We start from the raw sequence: 8,794 nt of genomic DNA, 5'->3' as shown, positions 1-8,794 counted from the left end.
TAATCTACTTGGGTCCTCCAACTAGGAGGGCCCAGTGCGTTTGAACTTGAGTGGCTCTGGGACTGACCTTCCTTTTGGGGAGACAGAGACCAAGGCCACCAGCACCTAGCTAGCACCCTGGCTGTAGGAGACCATCTGACAGGAAGAGTTGGCCTCCATACGAGGAAGTATTTCCCTCATTCCTCACCCACCGGATTTGCAGGTGGCGGAGGCCAACAGAAGCCTAGAATTTGCTGAGTAAGGAAGCAGAGAGCCACCCCTCTTGGCGACTTGGCAGAGAACAGGGAAGGATGGATGGAGAATGATCGAGGCAGGGGACACGCAAATGGAGACTCTTCAGCACATTGCCAACCTTTGGATTCTTTGACTCCGCGGTGGACAAGAGAATCTCTTTGGCCTCAAAGACTTGGTCCTTGAGTGAGGTGAGGTGGGGGAAACATGAACACTGTTCATGGGATCTGCTTTATCCCCGGGCACATTTTTCTTAAATTTCATCCTCTAAATGGAAGGGGGGCTCTGCCTCTAAGTCAAGGGCTCCCTGAGTAGTAAGACGTTTCAGCTGCCAGTTGGCATTTCTAGGTCATGAAAGAAGAGACGCAGAGCACCAGTCCCGCCCCGTTGCCCCTCCGGCAGAGAAAGAGCCGAGAACCCCAAGGTTCTAGGAAATGGCAGCCACAAAAAGGACCAAGGGGGTCCCTTAATGAAGAGGTCTACTCATGCCTCTTGCTGACCAGGAGCGGACACTTGGAACTGCAGGGGGACAAGAAATAAATTTCTGTGATAACATACAAAAGAGCTTGTGATTTGTATATTTATATATTTTGGGAGAGAAATAAGTCCACAGATGGATCTGGAAATCAAGCTTCAAAAAACAAATAGAAATTTAGAGTAAATGAGTAAAAAACCAGTCAACTCATTTTCCAAGAGCAGAAGATTCCGGAGAGGACATTCTCGTGGACTGAATGCACCAGCCCCGCCATCGGGGCAGCTACAGTCAGGACAAAACAAGCCCATGATAAACTTTAATTTTTGCATTATCTAAGAATAAAGCATTAGGAAACAAGGAGAGAATTAGCTTGGGCTTCCTCCACCCAAAACACGTAGGTTGGGAGAATGAAGAGTAAGAAATGACTAGAAGGCCAGATGCCACTCATTAGGGGACACCCAATGTTTCAATAGCCCTGGGTACCCATGGTGGGGAAGGATGTTCGAGATGAAAGGGCAAGGAGAGGCTCCAGGCAAGGATTCCATAACTCCCATCAGCATCTGCTCCTCAGGTCTTCGGCCCCGAGAGGAGGTTTGAAATCTTCAAGAGACAACCTGTCTCCTCAGATCAACCTCAGAGGGAACGCTCCTGAGCTCTGTACCTCCTCCGGGTCTGATTGCTTTGGCATTTGAGTTTAATCCCTCCTTTCTGAGCTGATACAAAACAAACACCATGCTCCCCTCCCTTAGAGATGGACATCCCATCCGTGCCCCCCTAGCAGCAGGGAAACAGACTTTTGCTCCCCTGGGTCAGGAAGGAGACACTCCAGAGTTGTCCTACTCTGAGCCCCTGGCCTCCCCTCCTTCCTTAAGCCAGAGGCTGGAGCCACTGTCAGCTCTCATTAGAGGAGCTCAGTGTCCCTGCTTCCATTCTTACGATGGCAGAGATGGGGTAATCACCCCCACAGGGAGGCAGGGTGGGGGTGGCCTCTCCAGACTGAGTATTCAGGCTCATTAAGGCCAGATCCAGGAGATGCAACTTGTCCCCCAGCCCTGAGCAATTATGACCAGCTTTGTTCAGGTCCCTCATCATGGCCCGGAAACTAATTGATCCTGAGCCTGGAGGCTCCATCTTGGTGAATGCAGAGGCACCATAGGCACAAAAAAGATAAGCTGTAGAGGAAAACAGTCAGTCTTGGAGTCTTCCCAAAGTCTTTTCTCTTAAAATATGTCATTTGGGGCACACTCCATTCAGGGGGTAGCCCTGGTCGACTCAATTGCAACAGGCTTGGAAAAGGGTTGAGCATACAGTTTGGTCATTTAGCTTATAAGACATTCATTCAAGACCACAGACATTAAGTTATAAAGTAAGGTTAGCTGAGAGTAAGCTGGAGTGTAAAGGGCAGGGTCCCAGGAGCACAGTGGCCAGCAACGGGTCCCAGAAAAGGCGAAGAAACAAATATTCATTCTCCCAGAGCAGAAGATTCCAGAGAGGAGATTCCCAATAAACCAAGTGCAGTAGCCCCACCAGCTGGGCAGCTATAATCAAGTCAAAACAAGTTCATGACAAACCTTAATTTTTCCACTATCCAAGAAGTATGTGCCAGGGCCTCTTATCTTCCAATTGTCTTCGGGTCATGCTAGGCCTTGATATCTTGGGGGGTTGGGGAGAGTGAGATACAAGTTCCATAAAACATTCCAATGGGATTACATATGGCCCCCAAATGAAGTCTGCAGGACTCTCTACAAATGGTTATTTCCCACTCAAGTAAATTCAGCCACAGGAGAATCTAAGTAAGTGAGGTTCAGAGAAAAGCACAATGCTGGAGGCTAGAGCAGATTCGACTCAAGAAACCAAAAGGAGGCAGGCTGAAGGGGTTTGGGTCTTCCAGGGAGGCTGGTTTAGTTGGCATCATTACTCTAGCCCCAGGGCCAAGTCAGAAGAGGACCAGTCCACAGCAACAGACGACGTTTCTGTTCCTGCCCCTACCTGGTTCTTGACCCAAGGAGCCTCGGGCCTCACAAGATGTGAGGTCCCAACAGATGGCTGTGTATCATGAAGATTCATCTTGGACAAGCTTGAATAACCAAACGCAAAGGGAGCAGTTGTTCTCACCTGTAGGCAGTTTTCTACCTCCTCGTACACCAAGATGTACTCTAGATGAATTCAAAAGGAAAGACCAGACTAGCAAAGTGGCCAGAGGAAGGACTTAAGAGCCAAGGGCACCCCCAGATTGAACCGAGTCAACCTACAAGTACTGGCTTTGAGCTTGGGCTGACTTTCCATTGGGTGGCCCGCACTCCTCCCCTGGTCTAGAGAGGAGTCCCAGGTTGCCTTACCAGTCAGGAGTCACATCCCCTTGGGCACAGGGGCTGGTTCACGCCATCCAGGCCTAAAGTCATCAGCCATCAACACTTGGTATTCCCCAGCCAGGGTGAAGTTCAGAATGGTTGCTGGGAATTCTGTCCGTGTTCTCTTGCCCTCTGAGCGGTACAGTGAGGGGAAAGCTTGAGGAAGGAGGGGGGAGAGTAAAAAGTTCTGATGAAGCCATGCCTGAAGTGCCCCCATCCACATGCCTGTGGGTGCACACACACGCTGCCCAGGGCTAACAGGCACAGGTTTCCTCCTCTGGATTCTCAACTCCAGATTTTTCCATAAAACCTACAGACACTTCCCATCTTCCCCTCTCCTACCATTTATCAACATGTAGCTGATCTCTCTGCTAAGCTAAGTGAATTCTACATTTTACGTGGAAACTTCTGGAACTGATGGTTCAAGAAGTCTGCAGTGAGGTGGAGGAATAACCCCTCCTGAGGTGCGATGTGGCAAATTCTGATCTAATTTGCAAGACAGAAGGGAGAGTAACTACAGACAACCCAGACACGTGCTCACTTCATTTCACCTGCACGGGTAGGTTTCATACCACTCGCGATGGCAATGCCTTATGGGGCCGGGCTGTCCCCCGGCAAAGCACCTCCACATCTTACAAACAGAAATTTAATACTCAGTTTACTACATGCCGCACGCTTCTAAGCGCTCTGTTTTACTTCAAAGTGCTTTGAGGATTAAACGAGTTGTGCAGTTTCCTCAGGGGTAAATGAGATAAAAATAGCACAAGTTATGTTTAACACACCCAAGCTTCAAAGTCACAGCAAATCAGTGATCCATAAGTGCTGATGTACGTGAGATACGAGCATTCATATGCAAAGGGAGTGTTTACCGCTGAACAGTAAGAAAACCATTTAACAGTATCTGCTTATTTCTTTTATATTAAACATGTTTAGATATTTCTTAAAGCAAGAAGATTCTGATTTACCTATTGAGGACAACCATTCAGGTTCTTGATCAACGAGGACACCTCCTTATTTGAAGTGGTGGGGGTAGTTCCCATGCAGCTTCTTTCAAGGAGAAATAGAGCTAACACTCTACACGCAGATCCCTGTGGTGGGCAGGGCTGCCCGGTGGGCGGGGCTCCCAGTAACCCTCCTCAGTTCAGCCTTATGGCAACCCATTCTCTCTCCCCAGTCACCTGAGACCTTCGAGTTAGCAACTTAAGCAGCATTTTCCATCATTGGGGTCGTAAATAGGACACGAACAGCTATCTAAATAAAACAGGATCTTCTACAAAATGGATGGATGTTTGTCAAACTTCTAAAGTACATCTTCCTGCCCAGCCAGGGAAATGGATCAGGTGGTTTTATAGATTTTTCCCTGCGTTTCACGATACTGATCTCTGTTGTATCAAAATTCCTTGGGGGCTAGTGAGGCAGTTGCTTTCAAACTCATTGGGCAGCCATAATGCAGTTCTGTCTTGTTTTACAGGTCAAGAAAGTTCTAGAGAAAGCAGCCCCACCCTCACTTTACTCAGCTCAGAAACTGAGTCTGAAGGCAGAACAGCCTTCCAGGGCTTCCTCACTCTCTGGAATCATCATTTGCACCTTGCAACCCCAGCAGCGCCCTACAGTCTGTACGCTGTATGAACTGCGCCTTGCTGGACCCAAGTTCATTATCAGCAATATCTGCTGTATACAGTTGTTGAAAATGGATCCTGCAGATGTGGGACAGCTGTTTATACTTAGCAGTTAAGTGTCCCTGTGATGCTGGCAGTCTCTGACAAAGGCATTGTTCTTTGCAAGGCATCCATATCTCAAAGACTTCCTAAATCAGGTCCAGATGTCTACACCCAACTCACATTTCTGTGTGAAGACCCTTCCTTCTGGAGAAGTTACATTTTTCGCTAAGGTATATGTAATAGAATGTGCAAGCCAGCATGCACAACTCTGAAAGAAGGAATTCAAACAGGAGATGGGTGCTAGGAACTAAAGAAATGCTCCCGTTATGGAGTCAGTCCTCACGAGCCTATGAAGTTGATAGCAAGCCCATTTCACAGATGGGCAAATTTATCTAGGTTACTTCCCTAAGGACACAGACAATAGCACTGGCTTTAGAACTCCAAACCCATTGACCAAAGACTTCTTGGTAACCCTAAATATCAGTTCTTGCCTTTTCCCAGTAACGGAACTTCCCATTTTTCGTTGGGTCGGCCCAGAATAGGACCAGTTTTTCTTGCAGCTAAATTTGGCCAGGTCACTAAAGTTCAAGCAAATATAATGTAGGTGGAATTGGCGAGTTCAAGTTCCAAGCCACGTTCAAGTAACAACACACCTCCTTACTCATCCCTTTTACCTTCCTACTGGCTGGAATCCAGACAGTGATTAGGGCTCCACAGCCATCTTGAGAAATGAGGTGACTTTGGGAATGTATGCCTTGCAGAAGAGAGTCACAAGACCCAAGGAGCCTGGGTCCCCACGTGATGGAGTATCACGCCAGCCCTAGATGGACTGCCTCTCGATTTTAACAGGAGAAAGACTCCAGTAAACCCACTAGTCTTTTAGGTTTATCAATTATTAGACAAGCCTAATAAAACGTAACATACATACCACGTCACTCTCCAATGCACTGACAAAGACAAGAACGCCTGGTCAGTAGAGATCCTCTATGCCCCTTGACACAACCACCTCCCACTGATGCTGGGTGGAGAGCTATCAAACAGGAGATTAAGAATGGGATCTTAGCACCAGTTCTGGGTACACAGGATTTGGAAGCAGAAAAGTTTAGCTACCAGATTTTCAGATTTTAGTATGGCTTGACAGCTCTCTCTAGTTGCATAAGAGCAGACACCAACTCCTGAGTTTTTACATATTTGAGAAGCTGGGTGGGGTCTTGGCAGTGCTCAAAGTGCTCAAAAACTAGAGCTATTGTGTCAAGCACACATATTATCTTACCTCAACTCTAAAAAGGCCCATGAGGGTGTTCCTGTCAGATGAACCTGGGGCTGAGAGCTGTCACCTTGCCTAGGGGCCCCCAGCTCATAGGGGAGCCGGCTGTCAACTACATGACTCCTAACCCATGCTTTTAGCTGAGCCTCAGGCTGTACCTGGCTCAACCCCAGCTCACCCACCCAGTTACCCACCAGTTGGTAAGTTCTTTCCTTCTATGTGTCCGAGTCTTACGTGGGGACAAAAGTCTGGGGTGTACTATCTCTGAAGCCCTTTTGTCAGGGGAAAGAGGGTGTTAAAGAGAGTCTCAGGTTTCTTGGCTGTAGGATCTCACTCAAGAGAACAAAGGAGAGCGGAGTGCTGCTTTGTGAGGAACAGGGCCAAGTCAGGCATCAAGGTCCTGGGACTTCCCCTTCCCCAAGTCTTCCTGGTTTGGACCTCTGTGGACAAACTAGAAGAGGCACATAGCTCGGAGGGTCAAGGCTGAGTGAGATAACACACTTGAGAGCACTCAGCTTGGTATTTGTCAAAGTCAGCCTTTCTCCAGAGTCAATGTCGGACCATCACTCCTCCATCAGAACTTAGACCAACTCATGTCTGACACCTTAGTTGCTAATATTCAGCCTCCCGCCCCGGAAACACATGCACACCCTCCTGTTATGTCAGGCATTTGAACCACCAGCGTTGATGGATCCTACTTCTCCTCTATCTCTAGGGGTTCTCAGGAGGAGGAAGGGGCATCGCGAATCCCAAATGCCAAAGGCAAAAGCAGCTACACAAGCTTTTAGGTGATGTATGCCAAGATGGGTTTGTGCCCTGCACATGCATCCTTGTTTTGTCTTTGTAACAGTTTCATAGGAGACTGAAGTTTCAAGCTGTTAAGACCTCATCTAAGGTCACAGAAAGAGTCCAACAGATTTAGGTCGACTTAAGAACAAAGAACTTCACAGAAGGACTCAACTCTAAGAGGCTTTAGAACCCTCAGCAATAGGGCAATGGAAGTGTCGTTCTTGGTGACCAGAAGAGTCCCAGATCTAGCGTTCTGCCCTTCGGCCCAAATGCCTACTCAGATTAGTCCCCAACAGACCTCAGGGGGAAATTACAAGCAAGTGTTCAATTTCTCCTTCCGCAGCAGCTTGGGGCTGGGAAATGGTTTCTCCCCTGCAGCCTTTCCACACTCACAGCTGTGGCTCCTCTCACTGTCAGTGCGTTGCCAACAGGTTGGAAATGAATGCGTTTCCTGCGGATGGCTGTCAGGGAGGACACACGTGCGCTCTCCTCCTTACACTCAGGCGCTTGTTTCCCCGGGCTCAGTGAACCTGGGAGAATGCAGTTGCAGGGCTGAGGCACTAGGCATCGTCCGCCATCTGTCTGTCAAGGGTTTCTGATGATGATGAAAGGCGAAGTGAGGGGGGTGGAAAATGGAAGTCTGGTTGACCTCTGCTGAGCCCCTCTGCTTCATAAGCCAAGGCGGGAAGTGCTGAGACCCTGGACACAAGCAGGGGAAGGGAGGACAGAACCATCTGATCTGTAGCTATCCCTCCACCCCGAGGCGTGCGGAGAGCTGGGATAATGGCACATCTCTTGGCTGTGACTCCCAGCCTGTCCAAGCTTGCATCTCCTTGACTGCTCCTTCCACTCCTGCATGGGTTGAGTGTTGCAGGGTGTAGAGGAAAGGGGGAAGACAGCTCATCCCAGAGTCCACTCTTTTGTCCAGTGATGCTTCCAAAGGCTTAAGCCATTTGAAGTGACCCAGCCAACTTCCATTAGGCTCAGATAGACAGTAGGTCTCTCTTCTCAAATGCTTCAGTTTTCCAGGTCCAAATCCTAATGTTGGCGCAAGTCTTGCTTAGACATTGCTTGTTTCAGGACTTTTGCTGACATCCTGCTATTGAGTTTGGGACCCCTTTCTCAGAGCTCCTACAGCATTCTGCTCTTGGCCCCAAAGCATTTGTCAGCCTACAATACATTGATCTGTCTCCCCAGTGGATTGAACTTTCTGGTGGTAAGAACATAGTGACTGGTTAATTAACCGCTTATGTGACTACTGGTGTCCTAGAAACCGTGTGAAGGCTCTCATTTCGTCCTGGCAGTCATGAGACGTAGGTTATTATTTGACTTACAGATGAAACAGACCCAGAAGTTAATAAGTTACCCAAAGCATACACACAGAGCGGGACTGGATGTGGCCCTGATACCGTGTACCTGAGGGTTACCGTAACTGTTCAATAAGAACGTGATTACCCTTCAACCTTGTTCCCAACACAGATGAGAAGTAATTTGCTGTTTTCTTGTTTAACCCTGAGGGGTGACTCAAGGGTCATGAGGATTTATGAGCCTGTTTTACAGAAGAAAAAGAATGCCTTTAAGGAAGTTACGACCACCAGACAACCCGCCCTCAGATGCTGTTGACGCCCAGCAGTCTGGTGGCCCAGGGGCTTATCTGGAGTGAAAGAAACATGGTCTCTGTTTCTCCAAAACTCCTCCCAAGCCCCTTCGCTCTATGAAAACCCCCTTTTTCTTGTTAAGGTGCATTTGAGAGAACCTCTCCTCCAGCCTTCTCGTTTTGGCCAATTTGAATAAGCCTTTCTCCATCTCTAAACTCCAGTGCCTCAGTGACAGGTTTATTGCACATTGGGCTCATGAATTTGAGATCAAAAGATTCGTATCAGCCCTAGATCATAAGTTCCACACATTAACACTGTTTATGGGGGAACTTAGCACCATAAAATCATGGAAAGGTGAATAACCCAACAGCTAAAAGACTGTCCCATGGAAAATTCCTTTTAATGATATTAGGAACACAAGA

This window comes from Equus caballus, chromosome 8 (assembly GCF_041296265.1).
Source record: "Equus caballus isolate H_3958 breed thoroughbred chromosome 8, TB-T2T, whole genome shotgun sequence".
In the NCBI taxonomy this organism is placed as follows: domain Eukaryota; kingdom Metazoa; phylum Chordata; class Mammalia; order Perissodactyla; family Equidae; genus Equus; species Equus caballus.
The sequence above is the reverse complement of the archived record's forward strand: the minus strand, read 5'-3'. Positions refer to the sequence as shown.